Source organism: Aythya marila (assembly GCF_965140915.1).
Source record: "Aythya marila genome assembly, chromosome: 5".
NCBI classification, from domain to species: Eukaryota; Metazoa; Chordata; class Aves; order Anseriformes; family Anatidae; genus Aythya; species Aythya marila.
Window position 1 is genome coordinate 52054118 of NC_139046.1, and position 18106 is coordinate 52072223.

Sequence of the window (18106 nt, forward strand, 5' to 3'; positions counted from 1 at the left end):
CTGTTGAAGGCCAAACCTTTACATAGATCTCTGGCTTTTATGTTTTAAACATATCCATTTACATTTGCTCTGCAGTCTGTCTGTCCATCTCTCTCTGATGCTTCCCATGGATATCCAAGCACCAAGACTGCCACTGGTTAGGAAAAAGACCTCCAATTTCAGGATAGAGAGAGCTCTGGGAAGAGTCGATACCTACCAACATGATTGAAGATGTACCAAAATCCACTCAGGCTGATCCAAAATCCATCAAAGACAGCAAAAAGTCTCCAGCTGTGACCACCAGCCCTTGGATCACGTCCTAAATGAAGCCATGTGAACTATCTGCGGACAGAAGAAACACAGCCCTGAGTGCGCGATGTGGCAAAGATGTGATGTTTCCCAAACAGCGGGAAAACTGATTTTTATTTTAAAAAAGAAAAAAAGAAAAGGAAGAGAAAAAAAATCAGAGGAGTAGAGAGCAGAGCAGGCTTCCCCCGCGCCTGTTAAGCACAGCTCAGGAAGGGTAATACACTACCAGGAGCCCTCATTTCTAAACATGACACGAGGAGATGGAATTGGTGTTTACACAGTCATTTTAGGGAAGGAAGAGAGTTTAATTTCAACAGCACCCCACCTACACGTGTGCCTGGATATCATTATTGGCAGGTGCATGTAATCACAAAAACACCAATCAAATAATAAAAACATTAAGTTTCAGCTCAAGATCAAAGGAGCGAACCAAAACCTCTCCCCTGGCTCAGCCCGACGTGTCAGCCACATGCCTCAATACCTTCGGCTTCGAGATCACTCATTCCTCCGAGGCACATGTGTTCAGGTTGCTGAGAAAGCTGAGGAGCTTCTCTTCCTGGGCCCTCACCTGTGAAATCAGCCGGCAGCAGCATTCCTGGGAGTAAGGCTGTGAAACCGAGCTAAGGGAAAATTCAGGATGGGGAGATCTTGTAAAGTGCCGTAGGCAGCAGCCCAAGCTCAGGTAATGAATACGGGTGAGCAGACATCCAGCCATGCCCTCTGAGGGTTTCCCTTACCTCTGTGGGGACAGAGGTGGCTGTACAGGCTGGCCAGGGCCAGGGCCAGGTGACAATGCAGCGTTATTAAAAACAGGAGAGGCAGTAGCACAGGACTGGCCAAAAATAGAAGTCCTTCCTAGGCTGCGGTAATATGCCAATGTTTAGGTCATTTGAAGTCTAGATTAGATAAGGAGTTGAAGAAGACATGGCCTGGATCAATCCTGCATCAAGTCCCCAGGGGGAATGCTTGAGATAGGATTTAATAGCTTTCTCCCCAATTCTAATTTCCACTAAATCAAAGGCTTCGTGCCTGCCAAAACCAGAAGGCAAGGGTTTTTTGAAATGCTTGGTTAAACTCTCCCCTCACTTGCACCGCGAGAAGCATGGATTTAATTCCCTGGCTATCACTGGTGCTCACCCAGGGCCTTTGGTGCTGGGGCAGGGTCCTGCCCGACATCCCCTCCCTGGCCCCTGCTCAGGCTCTCGGGGTCTCGTGTCCATGGGATGCACAAAGCAGCTGCCCCTCGCTCAGGGAAGGTCAGCTCCTGTCCCCCGTGGGCCGTGGTGCAATGTGACTTTCCTGGGGTTTTGTTCTTTCCAAATTAACTAGCTCCTGGCCGCTGCATGGTGTTTTCCATGTCACAAAATTGCAGCTGCTTGGCATAGTGTGTCCAGACAAGCGAGTTAAACAAGAAAGAGAGCAAGAGATTTGTGCGCTCAGAGTCCAGGTCAACAGTGGTTTATTAAGTCCCATTAACCATATGGTCACGATTATAATAAAAGTCTGAGTTATGGCCAGTGACATGTGTAACCCCCCCTGAAAACCCGATATATATATATATATATGATGGGTGTAGAGTCAGTGTGAGCTCAGAACTATATCACAGTGCTTTTTAACCCTTTCTGGTCCCCAGGGAAAAGGCAGAAAGACACAGCCACAACCCAGTTATGTCTGATAACTCTGCAGCATGGCAAACCCTGAAGGTACAGTCTCTCCTGCTACTGCTGCCCCTTCCTTCAAGGGCTCACTGCAACCATGAAGCTTGGGAGGCTGCTCCTCCACCACCAGACTGCAGTCACGGGGATTCTTCTCCACCTACCTGATGAAGTCCCCACGTGGCTCCAGAGGGTTGCCCAAGCCGCGTGGCTGTAATTCAGAGCAGAGTTTGGCCCTGCCTATTTCTGAGTAGCCTTGCATGGGCTGGCTGTGAACTGAAGCACCTGCAGGCTGACCCTGCGGGTGAGAAAATGCTCTTGATGCTTTGAGGACATCACATCACTTTGGTGCCCACCACGGGGAGTGCTCGCAGTGCTCTGCTGGCATGGGGACTTTTGACACACGAGATGCAGAGGTTCTCCAGCTATTTCACGGGTCAAAGAGCTGAGGTAAAACGAGCCACGGGCAAACATGGGTGACGAAGAAGGAAGTAGGAAGAAGCAGCGAACTTACTGAGGTGTTTTCCTGGCCAGGCCAGAGTAAACAACAAATGGGACCAGCCCCCAGTGAGATAACTGCAAGGCAATTCTCACCCTGCCCTGTCCTGCCGAGTGGCTACTGAGCTGGAGAGGTTGTCCTCTCTCCATGCTTCCCCCTCAGCTTTTTCTCTTGACCATAAGCAATGACATTATAAAAGGCCACATCTGGGCCTGTTCTCCGCTCAGACCCCTCATCACCCCACAAAGCAAGCACCACAGCCGACATGTGCCTCAGCCACGTCCCCATCCAGCCTTTCTTTGGACACCCTGCACGTCCAGCCTCAACCCAAAGTCCTACCTAGTGACCTACCCCTTCACCCCCTTCTCAAACACCCCACCCGCTTCAGCAGCTTCCTAAATCTCCATCCCGAGGAGTAATTTGCCTCAGGGACATCAGCTCTGCTGTAGAAAAGGCCTCTGTCAGGAGCTCACCTCGCCTTTCCATCACCGGCAGCCCCGCAGCTTCAGACAGCAAAGCCCAGGACATAAATACAAATTTGGCCGAGACAGCATTGGAAAGTGCCGGACGTGCAAAGAAATGACCTAAAAGGTAAAAGTCAAAGATAAATAAGAACAGTCCGTGTAAACTGTGTGCTCATCTTAACAATAAACAGAGCGGCTGCCGCGGGGGAACTTGAAAGGGCTGCGCTCGGCCAAGATGAATGGTTTGCTGAGCCTGCTCCGGGCTCCGTCCGAGGGGCTCGGCATGAGTAATTGGGTGCGAGAAGCGCTTGCTCACTAGGGCCGGAGCAGGCCTGCGCCGAGGAGGGGGAGCGCGTAATGACCGTGCGGGTTATTTATGGCTTCGTTTGCTCATTAGCTTGGCATCACCTTCAGTCTCCAGCCGCAGCACGTGACGGCTTTGAACTGGCGCCCCGGGTGTGGCGGGCGCTGTGACACGCGGTTTTGATGTGTGCCCCGCAGCTCCCGTAGGATTTCCGCTCAGCCCCGCCGTCCGGCCGGGGATAAATCACCCTCCCCTCCCCGCAGCAGCTCTGGGGCTTATTGGCATTATCTATCATTGTAGAGTCCTCGTCCGGACGTGCGCGAGCTCACCGTCTCTCAACAGTGAGGGCAGGGTTTCAGCGTGCCGGGAGAGCTGAAGCACGGCGAGCCAAAGCCTCGTGGGCTTCCCCAGGCCGGCCATCCATCACCGGCAGCGTGTGAGACTGGAGATGGGTTGTGGGATGCAGTGCTGGAAGGGCTGGCTCCGAGGGGAGATGCAGCAGGGCTGGCTGGGCTCATGCACCTCCGATCTCCTCAGTGAGGAGAAATCTCCCTCACGGGAGCTCCCCGGCCTTGGCAGCGCCGGGACAGAGGACAGAGGACACTGACAATTAGGGTGAATGTCAGGGGATGTTCATGTGTCCATCCAGTTCTTCTGAAAACAGGAGCCTGCAGAGAAATTGTGAGTTCAGGGACACCAACATCAGCCCAAACAGCTGCAGAAATGCCAGTCCACTGCCTGCAACACTGATCTACAGCAGAGACCTTTGTCTAAGTAGGCTTTGTCTGTGTCCATGCTAATGGCTTCCCAGGGCATACTGATGTGTGTGAGCATCGGGAAAAGAGATACTGGTAGAAATGGTCACGTCATCAGACTTGTGGATAGGTAGAACAAGTTCCTGATCTCACATATCCTATTGATAAGTATAAAATAATGGAATGAGAACTCAGGTAAATGAAACCCTTCTCTTCCTCCTCTTGGAAACACCAGCTAGTTAGCACAAGCCAATGCAAACAAGCAAACCTTTCAACATGCACTAAAAGGCTTTAAGCTCAGCTGGGAGGAACCTCAAGATACCTCTACTGAGCAATTCCCGTGCTAAGACATGGAAATCTGGAGACCAGAGGCAAGAACCCTTCAGAAACTGCTAGGTATTGGGAGAGAGCTCATGACTTTAGCCTGGATCAAACACAGGAGGTCTAACACAACAGAGAACATCAGTAAAAGATTGATTTGTCAGTGATGATGAGGAAGTCCTGGATGGTGGATGTGATGGGCATTAGAAGATAAGAAGTTATTTTTAAAGCTGCAGACCCATTTGCAAATATCAGGTGGGTTTTCTGTGGGTACCCACCCAGGAGGCATCACCCCAGCTTCTCTGGAGACAGGCAGAACTGCAGCGTTCCCAGACATTGTTCTGAGCATCCACCCCTGCAGAACTGCCCAGCAAATGCCTCCGTAGCGTCACTGGCAGTTTGCAAGCTCCAGATAATGCTGAAGCTTAACCACCTCCCCTAATTTCTCCCTGACTCCCTTCCCACCTCCCCATCCCATCTCCGTGCAACACAAGCAGCAGATCTCCCTTCTCAGGGCTGTTTTCCCAATTTTTTTGCTTGTGATGCTCTGTTCTGGCATATGCCCCACACATGTCCACAGAACTCAGCTCCTGGGGCTCCTGGGGCTGCAGGCAGGGGGGCGGCTGCATGGCATGGATGCCATTATTAACCCATATTAACACACCTCCTCCCCGGGCCATGAAACTGGATGTCTCCAAAATGCTCGGGGGGCAGAGGGGCTCTCTGTGGCTTCTCCTGCGCTGACTGGCATGACCATAGGGAAGGGCAAAGCCAGGTTTTTCAGGGGCTGCTCCTTTCCCTTCTCGCTAGCCATCAGCACACCCAGCGTGTCTGTGCCGGAGCTGTGCAGGCAGAGCGTGGATGCAGTGCCCAGGCACCCTGAGCCAGGAGGGGGTGAGGAGCCCCTCAAAGCCCGGAGGAGCAGAGCCCTCCAGCTGAAAACCCAAGTGCACCTCTGCGATGCTGAATGACAGACACATTAAAGGCATGCATTTCAGCTCCTTGGAGCCAGATGCCTCCTCCTTCCTCCGCCGGGCAGAGATCCGGCTCAGCATGGAGTATTCTCTCCCATTTCCTAGGGATGTCAGTCAAAGCCAGGCTCTTGGAAGTTCAAGCGTGGCCAAAAGGAAGCAGATTTCAAAACACACCCCTCCCTCCGTTCCCCCCTTCCTCGGCCTTTTGTTTCCAGTTCCCCCTCCTCCCATCAAAGACAGAAACAAGAAAAGATTCTGGAGTCACCAAGCCATGATCTATCATTCTTTCAGGGGAGTTTCTTCTAATATTAATCAACACAAGCCTCTCTCTCCCTGCCTCCTCTGCCCCAAGGGAGCAGCGGGCTTGGAAAGCTCAAGCGGGTTTCTGATGGGTCTTGCGGCAAAATTCCTCAGTTCTCAGCTGGAGCAAGATGGTGTTGGGGCAGTTGCCAGGCTTTCTGAGATTTTTGGAAGATAAATGAGATTCACTGCCTCTTGCCTAGTGCCGTGAATACATAAGACACCCAGAAACTCTGTTGTTTTCTGCAAAGCGACTGGCTTCTCCGTCCCATGAATGAGAGCCAGGATCCCCGCATCCCTGCCGTCGTCCCCAGCGAAGAAGGTGAGGCTCCGGCCGGCAGCTGGTGACACTTTCTGTGTTTTGCTTCTCGGCCCTGGACCAGACTGCAGAAGTGTAAAGATTATCCTAAATACGTCAGCTGCTGACAGACCTCCAGGGGTGGTCTCCCAGTAACAGAGGGTGAGAGTAGAGTTTCTCAAGCCACTTTTTTCCCTTTCAGTTCCCTCCCCTCAGTCTCTCAGGGAGGGCCAGCAGAGCAGGACAGGAGCAGGCCGCTCCCTGCCTGCGCCTGGTGGTGACAGCTTGGGACAAGAGGCAAGCTGGGGCTGTTTGGAGGGTGCAGAGGGACTGAAGCGAGGTGTAGAAGTTGCCTCATCCTGCAGTCTCTCCCCTCAGTGCTGTATGAATGCCCCTGGTGCTAATCCCTGCAGATGAACTAAAGAATGTCCCCTCTGGTTGCCAAGTGGGACACTCCCATCTCTGCAGTTTCTTGGAGACATTGGTTGGCCTCCCTTCTGGCCAGGGTTCAGGTCCCAAATAGCAAGATCTCCCAGCTCCTCCTTACCAAGAGGTAAAGCAGGTGGCCAGTCAGCGTTCAGCCTCCCGGGGAAGAAAGAATGCTTTTGGGTTTCCAGATAATCTTAGAAGGGTCTCTTCTCCCCTCTGTATCTGGCTCCCATGCCATGCCCTTCACTGGGGATGGATTCCTTTTTGCTGTGCCTATCAACGCTGATTTGTCTGTTTTGCAGAACATCCCTTGCAAAACCTCACGCTCATGCTGTTAATATAATTTTGCTGCTAGTTTTACTCCAGGCCATTAAAACCATGGTGAAGGTGCTTCAGTCTTCCAGGAATTGTCACAGGCTCTCCTGACTTCAGGGGCCTTGCCATGCTCCCTCCCAACTACACTTGGATTTCTCCAGCACTTGGCTCTGGTCTATCCTTTCTTTTCTTGTTTTGTTAGTTTAAGCATCAACAGCCATGAAGGCACTAAGCAATTGTCTTACTAATCCTCCTGATGGCCTTAAAAGCACAGCAGACAAGAGGGAGAATGAAAGGAAACCTTCCAAAACCCCACATGAGAACCTGGGTGCTGAAGCATAAGTGGACCGCACCACCCCTGAGAGATCTCCTTGCGGGAGTCAAAACCAAGCCACAACAGGGCTGGCATCCAGAGAATTTGCTGAAAAAATAATACAATTTTCTGACCAGTTCTGCTGAGAGCAGAACTATTCAATCTGATGGATAAAAATGGTGACCTGACCCTCCTCCAATGCCAAGGGTAGGGCCTGCCGTTAAACCAGACCCATGTTAGTGCTCCAACTGGGGTGCAAAAGTCATCTTTGTAGACCTCGTAACAAGCCCTTCAATACATGCTATCAATGATAAGGAATCCTGATTGCCAGAACACTCTTGCCATATTTTATTCAATATTTTCCTCACTCTACAAGGAGATGATTTCACATTCCTTGATTTCTCATTTTCACTGTCGAGGCTTTGCCCTGGGCCACCAACTCAAAGTGAAGTTGCGCTGGCACACGTGAGGAGAGCTCGCTGCAGCTTTGCCAGAGGAACCCTCACCTCCGTGCTAAATATAAATATTTTAATATACATACATAGTGAATATACCAGTGTTTATAGTTTGCCTTGTGGTCTCTTTCATGGCTCAGAGTGCACCCCTGATACAGAATTAAAAACACAGCCCGTGGCTCGAAGACGTTACAGTCTGCCTGAGATAGACCCAAATGCCTCTGGGCATTTTGAGTTGAGGTCCAACCCTAATCTAAATTTCCATGAAGCCTCATCTGCTGAGGCTCATTTGAGAAGATTTTTGATTGGATGTTTGAAAGACTTTTCAATCACTTTGGGGAAAAGTGTTGAAAATGTATTGATTTTGGTGAAAATTCCCACAGAAAAAAAATTAATACTGCATCTTTCTCCAGTTTTAGATATCATGCTGTAATTTCAGAAGTACTATCTTGATTTGTTTTGCTTTATTTCATTTTATTGTATCATTTGTATGTTCTTGTTCTTTCCATTATGTCATTGCACATCACTATTGGCAAGGAAGGCACGTGGTAGTTAGGGACTCAAAACTAGCATTAAGAAAAAAAAATAAATAAGCAAATATAATATAAAACGGAAGGAATTCAAAATGGTATTTTGAAATTTGACGCATTTCCAAAACTGGAAGCAGTATTTTTTTTTTTCCTTTCCTGAAACAAAAGTGTTTATAATGTCTGAAATGATCTTAAAATTTTGCTCCACGGAAAATCACAAACATATTAGTTTTCATTTTTGGTTTAGCCAGCTAGGCAAATTCATCAACGATGACATCTCCCGTACAAGCGATACTGGGAGGCCGAAGCATCCCCCAGTCTGCGTCTTTAAGAAGGAGGGATGACAAGATGCTGGCGTGCGGCGGCTGTTAGCATTTCCAAGATGCTTTGTATTATGGCAGGGCAGAAGAGTTGACAGTCTCTTCTCAGTTCTGTGGTTAGCTGGCTACAGGCATGCAGTCATTACTCTATATTAATGTGAGATGTGAACATCGTTTTGCTGGTTATAATTATTCTCCGAGTGGTACAACCTTAAAAATTACAGCTTTGGAGGATCTCTCCCTCTGTAGTTCTTCCTGGGAGTCCCTGCCTGGGTTGGTTCCCAATAATGAGATTTGCTAAGGGGGCTGGGAACGTATTGATTGATTTATTTGCTTTGGGATGCTAATTGACTTTGATGTTCTGCAGCCACGCTCCTGGCTGCCATGCTGCCTGCCAGGGAGCAGCGGGGCCGGGCCCTCGCGGAGGCAGAAGGCCGCAGTGGGGCTGCGGTGGGAGCGAGGCCTTGCAGAAGCCAAGGTTGGTCTGAAGGGCTTCCACATGAGGTCCTGGTAGACAGCAGTGGGGACATCCCACGCACCAGGCCTCAGTGGATGGAGACACCCTGGTGTGGGGCTGCCCGCCAGTGAACTGGGCAGGGAGCTGCCCGAGCTCCCCCCAGGGAGCCGTACCTCCTGGCAAAAGCTGTCCCACCACCGCCAGGGCCCCCCCAGCTCTCCCTCCCTCCTGAACAAAGGAAGGCAAAGACATCTGAAACAACTGCTTAAGCGGTGATGAAAGGGATCAGCCTCCCTTTATCTCCGCAGAAGACACTGTGTCATCAGTCTTTGCACCATATTTCAGCACTATCCTCTCCACTGCGCCTCCCAGCAAGGGGCTGCGCGGCTGTACGAGCAGATGTGGTGATGGGCTCAGTGCTGCTGAGTCTAAGGCTTGGAAGAAAACCAACCTGCTCCTCTCACACAGGCAACAGCCTCCAGCAGCGATGACCTCCGGTAACATGTAGCTCTCAAAAGGACTCCAACCAACAGCAAAAATCTGTCCCCTCCATCAGCACTCATTGAAATGAGGTGCTGAAAGCCTAGAAGCCCACCCAAAAGCCCTGCTAGGCCTCCTAGCCTTACGCCGCTGTGGCACACCAGGTCTTGGGCCTGCTGAGGGTTATTTAGGAAGGAATGTAGGTGGCTAATACCCCAGCCCAAAAGGCAGGTAGCCATTTGCAAGCTTTCCAAAAGTGGCTGGCCTTCAGCTATAGGCCATGTGCTTCATGGTCTGTGAAAGGCTGCGGCATCCAGACTGCTTAAATGCTGGCAGTGCAAAAACGTACTTCTCTTCATTACTGCCCTGCTCCTTACTCATTCTTCATTTTGTTTTAGTGCACAGTAAGGTGAAGTGACATAGCAACAGAGGGATATACTCATTTCTTCTGGTAATGGAGAAGAGAGGTGCCCTCTTTAGCAGAGGAAACAACCCTGATCTTGCAGAATGCCATTTTAAGTGCCCTCATGTTAATGTTTACACCATGCTGCATGTACTGGAGCAACACGTGTGATCCCCACATTTATGGTAGCCACCTCCTCAGTCATCATTTTGCCACACACATCATAAGTCAGCACAACCTCCTGTGTGTTGCTCGTGGAGCTCTGGCTCTGTGCCTCTCCCCCAACCAATTTATACCATACCCTGAGCATTGCATGGCTTGCCACAGTGTGGAGCCAAGCCATAAATCCTGCATGGGGATTCGTGCTGTAAATGCCCACTTGGAGCTCTGCACCACTGGGATGAAGAAGACTGACCCCTGAGGCCACCACGAGTTGCCTCTTCCCTGCTCCCAGTCATGGAGTCACCCCCAGCATGGGAAGGGCCAGGTGCCTGCTCCTGCTGTTTAGAGAGGATCCAATGTGTCCCAAGCATGGTGGTGTGTTCAGTAAATGTAGACAATTAATTCCTGGGCAGGATGTAGAGAGCCTTGCTGAACTTACAGTGAGACAATAGCAACTCTCCTCCACTGGGTTGGATCTAGCATACGTGGATTGTCCAGCAAAGCAAATGCAAATGCTTTCACACTGCAGTAAAAGATGAGAAGGGACAAGAAAAGCTATGGAGATACCCATCCCTGACCACAACATGGAATCAGAAGAAAGCTGGTGCTGCTCCTCAGCCGGATAGATGCAAGTGTCCCCCCAGACAATACACAAGTAAAAAGGTGCCATCATTTATTCACAGTTAACCAGATTCTGGGCTACTGCCTCCTCTCTTCCTAATCTTCCTAACATCCCCCAGAATTATTCAAATATCTAATGCCTGTTTAAACTTAGAATTCCCATTAATGTTAATGAAATGTTCCTAAATAGGAGACAGATGCCTAAATCCTTTAGAGGACCTGGGATCCTGGCAGTCACAGATTTCTGTCAATTATCTCATTTTTTCTGCTGATAGAAATAAGAATTTATCCCATTGCTCTCTGGACACTTAATGGGTACATTTGCTGCTGTACCTTCAATGAATAGATAACTCCAAACACTGTGATGGCTACATTTTGTTCTCAGCAGCAGCAGCAAAACCTGATTCCTTTCCACAAAAATTATTTCTTTAGAAGTCTCTGATTTATATTTCATCACCCCTTTTTGTGTATTCACTTTGTGTCTTCCATTTAACTGCACTCTCTTTCTTCTTCCTCACAGTTTCTGTCTTGAGATCAGACCTGGAGGTTATCAGTTTCTGTGTCCTTCTCCATCCTGGCAGATCCATAAGGTCTCCGAAGGAAAACAAGCAAGCCAGTAGAGCAGGACTAATTTTTATTCTTCCAAGGAAGACCAGTGAAACCATCAACCTTTGTCCTCCTAAACTTTCTGGAGCACTGCAGAGAAGCAAAATGCATTCACTCACAACAGAGTACTCCCTTTCTCTGTATTTCCCATCCCATCCGCTGGATGGCTGAGGTATGCGGGATGGATGAATCCATACCTCACGGTGTCTGTGGTAGAGTACAAAACTGCCTTAATGCCTCATGGCATTTAATTAATTAATGCTCAGGACCAGCATGGTAACCCCCAAAGACATGCAGAGGTCTCCAGCAACATGACACAAACATTCAAAATCAAGCCTCGAGTGTCATTCACCCTGTCTCCAACACCACCCAGTCTATGTGAAAGACTTTGTGAAGCAGCAGCAGCTGAGCTGGATTTACCAGGGCTCTTTTAGTGGCCATCAACTGCACTTGAAATCCAGATATTGGCCAACAGTCTGAGCTGTCTGCAACAAATGACTGGGTGCTAAGGGATCTTTCTCTGAGCTCTCAGACAATGAAAGGACTTGTTTTTCCCAAGCTTGCTCACTGACTGCCACATTTAATGAAGACACATATTGGGACAGTCAGCACCTTAGGTGGTGAGACCATCAGTTGTCTTCTGCAATGAAAGGGGCTCTTTTTTTTCACCCTTCTAGTTACTGGAGATTATTGAGAGAGACTGCAAGAGATGAATTATCCCAGCTGAAAAGTCTGGGCCTGTTAAATCTTGTAGGGTGGCTAGCTGGGCAGCACTGTTGCAACACGGAGATGACTCAGCCACATAGCATCTTTGTTGGCATCCTATTAGCTGCTGCGGAGATGAGTATTTCTTTATTGCTAAACAGTCTGTCAGTGGCTTGGGGCACTTATGTGAAAAATGTAACAGAGACAGAATAATAATTCAAAACATGCCAGACCAGAAAGCCATGGCTCATCGTATCAAGCTCCTTCTGCCTGAAAATCAACCAGTACAGATTGCTCAGGGTGGGAGACCCAACGCCGCAGATGCTTGTGACTTCACCAGAAGCAGTGCATCCTTCCAGGAAAGCAGGATCCCCTTCTCATACAAATGGCCTTACCAGTAACAGAAGCAGAAGGGAGCAAAGAAATACTTTGAGTGGAAGCTACATCAGCAGCACTGACTCAGAAGTTTGCCTTTCAAAGATTTCCATGAGGCGTCAGCCGCTCCTGGGTGAAGTGATGCTAGCAGGCAGCGTCCCAGTTACTTTCCCACTGTGGGAACTGAGCCCTTTTAAAGCTGTTTTGACTGTAACCAAGGAATTAGAGAGATGGATGAAGCCAGCCGAAAGTGTGACAATCTCCTAAAGGCGCACAGATGGTGAGCAGACCCTGGAAACTGATTCACTTTGAGCGATCGCTTTCCTGAAGCACATTTTGGACCATTTTCAACCTCTCTGAGGACCTAAGAAAACCTGTAACTTCTCCGAGGCAAAACGGGGGGCATGGGGGAAAAAGGGAAAAAAGCATGATTTTTCCTCGAAACGCACATTCCCATATAGTTATTTATTTACTTGCCCTTTGACATCGAGAGAAGCTCATATCTCAGAGAACGATCACCCGTGGCTCAGTCCAGATGGAGGTGGGATACAAATTTCATTGCCAGTGCTAACCATGAAAAGATTTTCCTGTTTTACCAGAAACCACAATCTCCCATAGTTCCCAGACTGCTCAAGTGATGTATAGCTTGGTAATTGTCCTGAAAGATAAGGGAAAGCCTCCTCTGCGGTTGCATTTGATATTGGCCTGATGTATGGGATCGCTCAGTGCCGGCTTGGTGGAGGGTGTCTCAAGACAGCGTGGAGTATGCCTCTGCCTTCTTCTTCTCGCTGGGGAACCTCTGCTGGTGGTAGGCAGGATCCTGAGGGATGCAAATTGCTTTCCCACATCTAACATCCCTTTCATAGCAGCCTCAGCCAGTTTTTGGCATGAGGAGGGGAGCTACAGAGTGGTTTATAGCCGCTCTGGAGCCTCCTCTGCAGTGCTGCCACCCCCGTGGCACCCCTGCGCTGGGGACGGGCAGGGGGGGAATGAGAGGTGGGAAGGGGAAAGCCTTGCAAGCAGAGGAGGAAGAAAAGCTGCTGGAGAGAGAAACCTTCACCCATGGAAAGCAGCAGGAACCCCTTTTCCTGGGTCGGTGCTAGGGGCACTGGACAAACCCCCCACCCACTGAGTATTGGCTGTGGTCAATCCTGCCAGCCATCCACAGCCAGGTACAGAGACCTTCCAGCTCCGTGCTGTTTGGGAACGATAGCCCACGTGAAATTTTCCGATAAGAATCTGCTGTGCTTAATTTTCCACTTCCCAGAGACAAACGAGTATCCCGTTAAGAATTTGGGCTGACAAAGTCCAAGCCGCGCTTTCGTGCTACGAGCACTATGGGGACGAGCAGCCGCTAGATGGCACGTCCATCCTGCTGCAGCCTCAGCATCCCACAGCCACGAAAGTCCAGGACGTGCCCCTCATCCCACGCAGGCACAGTAAAAGGATGAAATGTTATCTCAGCGTCTGCTTTTAGCAAACGCTGGCACGCGCTGCAGTTATTTTGCGTTGGGGATCTGCAATCTGATGAACATTCCTCTGCGATTTTGAAAGGGTTTAAAAATAAGCTACACGCAGATTTTGCAAACTTGCTCTCGCTGGTTTCAGTGGAGATGTACTAGGACTGCAGAGAGCATTTATGTGCAAAACAGCTCGTAAAAGGAAATATACAGTGCTTTGTTCTCCCACAGGAGGGCTAGTGAATTATTTGGGTAGAACCCACATGAAGTAAGAAGTTATTGGTAGATATTATTTTCCAGATCCTCGGCTGCTGTTATGTGGTATACTTCACTCGTTTATACTAGCTGAGAGTCTAGTCTCTAGGTCTCCAGATCAGAATTAAGCAAGACACCAAGAAGGCTTTGGAGAAAGGAGCTTTTATTTGAGGGGACTGCCAAGCACATTAGATCTGGACCACTTTCTCTCAGAGATTTAATCTCAGGGGAGCTGGCAAAACAGAAAAGGTCCAGAAATGGGAGTGAATCAGGCACATTAAGGCATTTATGCTGCAAGCTACAGTGTTTTCCATGTGCAGCAGCAAGTATCTAAAGAGTTTCACAGCAAAGAGTTTCAGTGTAGTTTTTGCCATTGAAAAGCTGGCTTGCACTTCATAGCAACTGAAAAGGAAGCCAAGCTTATGGGTTTCCATGTCAAGTCAGTCTAATGTACCATAAAGATGTTGGGTTCTGGTGCAAAAAGGTTTAAATCACCTTCCCTCCAACCCCCACCCCCATTTTTTTCCACTGCGACATGTAGAAGAATTAGAAGCATTGTACGGTGCTTTTAAATTCTTCCCCATGTCCTATGTTTGCACCAAGGACAAAGGCAGCATTTTAATGTGACATTATTTTGAATTCATCCCTTTAAAAAATGCTATTTTGTGGATTCAGTGAAATAATGCTTTGTGTTTCACTTGCATGCCTGTAAGCTCTCGCGCTGGTGAGAGGGTGAGGCAAACCAGCCCTAGCCTTCTGTATCATGGATTAGACAGAGTTGCACACAAAAAACTGTTATTTCCATGGAAAAAAAAAAAAAAAAAAAAAAAGGCACACAAAAATAAGTATTTGATTTTTCTGAACACATTTAAAATGGATGGGGACGGTGCAGCAACACTATACTGCCTGGGAGAGGGGGAAGGAGAGTCTCATGTTCTGATGGTTCTGTACATTGCTCATCCCTATGGAGCTGTGCTGCCAAACCTAAACTTTGGGGTACTTCTAAAATGCAAACAACAAATAATAGTCCCCCAAGAGAGCAACACTGGAGATCCAGCCCCAGATTTGAGACTAAAGAGAGACACCAAGTGGAAGAAAGGCACAAGGGCAGTTGCAAGTCACCCGCAGGCCCCGAGGTTGTGATTTCTACCAGCGGTTCACTGCAGCTGTACCAGCATCAGTAGGTGACCAGGGAGGCATTTTGGCACTGCTCTGCCCACGTGGACATTGAAACCTGTATCTGTGTGAGAAGGAGCAGGGAGGCAAAGGCGGAAAAGAGACTTCTTTCAATGCAAGGTTTAAAATTGGCTCTGTGTAGAAAGGTACTTGGATGCCTTCAGAAATGAAATTGGAGGGAATTAAGTCTTTAAATACTCCAGTGGATCTGAGCCTACGTGAGAAGTTTTAGTGTCATAGGATTGCTTGTTCCACTCGCCTTGCTCCTCCAGGTAAATCATGCCAGTGTTGCACACATTTCACTGAGAAAATATTCAGCCTGCCAATGTCAGCTCCCGAGAGTTTTCATTTCCTCTGGCAGCCTTTAAACCGGGTTCTCCTTCCCGAGGTTTTCTCAAGTGTTTATGTTAGCTGGACTGCAAGGGATAACTTCTCACCAGTCTCTGGGGCCATGGGGTGTGGAATTCATACTGCCAAAGCAACAGCATCTGTCCCAGCTCATCCCCAACACAGACCAGCAAGGACACCTCTCTCTATTTCTGGGTAACGTTTTCTCCTCTCAAGCCAAGGTGCTTACTTCAGTTCAGGTGTTTATCCATGCAAAGCGTGCAAGGATAATTGTAAAATTAGGCTAAGTCCTACCTCCACCAAGGCCCACAAAGTCACACCATGGCTGTTGTTAGCCCAGGCACTAACCAGAGCTCAGCAGCATCAGCAAGGGCTTCTTAAGTGACGATGATTTCTATAATTTAATGACGATGAATTCTGTAATTTAATTTGATGATTTAAGTAAGCGATGATTTCTGACACTCACCTGGCATTTTCTGACATATCCAACTCAAATCAGCAAGCCCCTAAAAATAATGATGGGCTCTTCTCAGTCCAGAGATGTCTGTGACCTGCACACACTCTGTGGAAGACCTTTTGAGATTTGTTTGTATGATTTTTTATTATTATTTATTTTTAATTTTATTTTTATTTTTAACAGAGAAATTCTGGAAATCAGAGGATGGCAAATCTTGATGACACACCTTGTTCCAGCAAGTTTCCCATCCCAAAGGTTAGACAAACATCCACCTCATGGGGGCACATGCTCTCATACTTTCCAGTGCTCAATGGATCGCAAAAGCTCAAATCACGTAGTGCCTAGGAAGACACGGCCCCGTGTGCTACATTTTCCAGCGCCCATAGAGGGGGCAGCAGTGTTCACTTGCAAAATACTGAGTTTGGGGGTGCTGAACCCTCCTGTAGCAGTCAGCTCTGAGGCACTCCCACCCCGGTCCCAAACTAACAACCTACAGAAGCTGCTCCCCGGTTCTGGGGTGTCTGGGGGCACCAATCTGGCTCCCTTCGCCTTGCCCAGGTTTCACTTCTGCTCCAAAATTTCAGTTGCCTGCATTCCTCACTCCAACCAGGGGAGGGCAACTGGTCATCAGGAAAATTATTTCAATGTACTGCAGCTCACTCCTTTTCTCAGAAGCCATAAAACTCAGAATTGTTAGGAATAATTAGTCCTGAAATAGAACAGACTACTTTAAAATCGTACCTTTTGGTAAACATGTTTTTCCCTAATGTGAGTTAAAATAGTCTCCACTTGCCTCAAGTGCCAGCAACCACTGCACTTTTGTTGCTGTTCACTCTAATCATTTTTTTTTTTTTTTTGTATACAATTAATCCACATCCTAGTTTTGCTAATAAAAGCACAGCTTTGGGCAAATAAAAGGGGTGGATTCCACTTACGGTGCCATGAAAGCACTTCTGCCAACATTAGACTTGACAAAAGCTATAATCTTCAACCATGCTTTGCAGTCTAGCTCTTATTTTACCCTGTGCTATTAAACAGACACTAAATGTGGACTGCAGGGTGTTTTTTTTTTGTTGTTGTTTGTTTGTTTGTTTGTTTGTTTTAACCTGGAATTTAAGCAGAACAAATACAGCAGTTCTTAGCTCTGTTTTGGATTTTTTTTTTTCTCTTTAGGAGATCAACATCAAAAGCATATTTTTTTCAAAGTAAGGCGGTGTGTAGGGATTGTTACAGTGCACGTCACTGTATCCACCTAGCCCCTCAGTATTTGAAATCCTGCCCCTCTGAGATTAACAGCAATTCAAAAATATATATTTTTTTAAGGAAACATTATGGATTCGCATATGTCTTTCTCCTAAACTCTGCTGTCCTTAATGCCAAGTATTTGTCTGAGGCTGCCTAACAGTGGCCGCAGCGTTAGGACAGCTGCTTCAGCAACCGCTGCAACGGTGAAGGCACAAACCCAGGGCTCATTTCCTGCTCTGGTGTTTGTCTTGTCAGGCAGCAACCTGTGCCAGCTGAGCCTCGGCCCCCCTCTTCTCAGAGAGCCTCCAAGAGCAGAGAAAAGCCATTTGAGCTCCCCTCTCATTTGAGCTGATCTTGCTGCAGGACTCCAGCCCTGAGACCTCCCATCCCCGCTGCACAGGGAGCACTGCCTGTGTGTGCGCTGCTGGGGACGTGCTTGCTTGCAGCCCACCGGCCCAGCATCGTTCCTTCCCAGCCAGGCATGGTTTTACCAGCAAAGAAGGGGCGTAGGTCCCTCAGCACCGTACACAGGCACCTGTGCAGGGCCTTTGCTTTACATTGCAAAGCAGAAGGGCTCTGAGGGCTGCGCAACTAATCACAACACACAGCAAGGCTGCAACCGGCTCCAAAGGTGCAGCAAAGCCAGCTGTGTGGGGCATTAGTAACGCTCTGTGCAGGCATTAGGATTCCCCATGCTGAAGGGACCTCCTGTACTACTGAAACAGGCTGCATCCCAGGGACCTGGGCTGGCGAGCAAAGGCTTCCCCTGGTTCCTCGCAGAATAGGCCATCGCTTGATTGAGTAAAGAGATTAATTCCTTCTAAAAAGAAAGGATTCATCTGACAGGGAACGGTTGTTTGGTTTGCAATGAAAATGACCCGAGGCCAAAGCAGATTGCTTGGCTGAGTGACCTCTGGGCGGGTGTCTAGCCGCCTTCGAAATGGCATTCGGTCTTCGGCGTGACACACCACATAATGGTGGGTTTCTCCATTCCCTGTGTTTTCTTACAAGCACTTTAGTCTAATCACTAGCTGAGAATCCAGCCTACTGTGTACATTGTAAAAGATGCTGTTTATACTTGGGCTTTTAGTTCACCATCTGTGCACAGCTCAGCTGCAACATCTCCGCAGATCTGT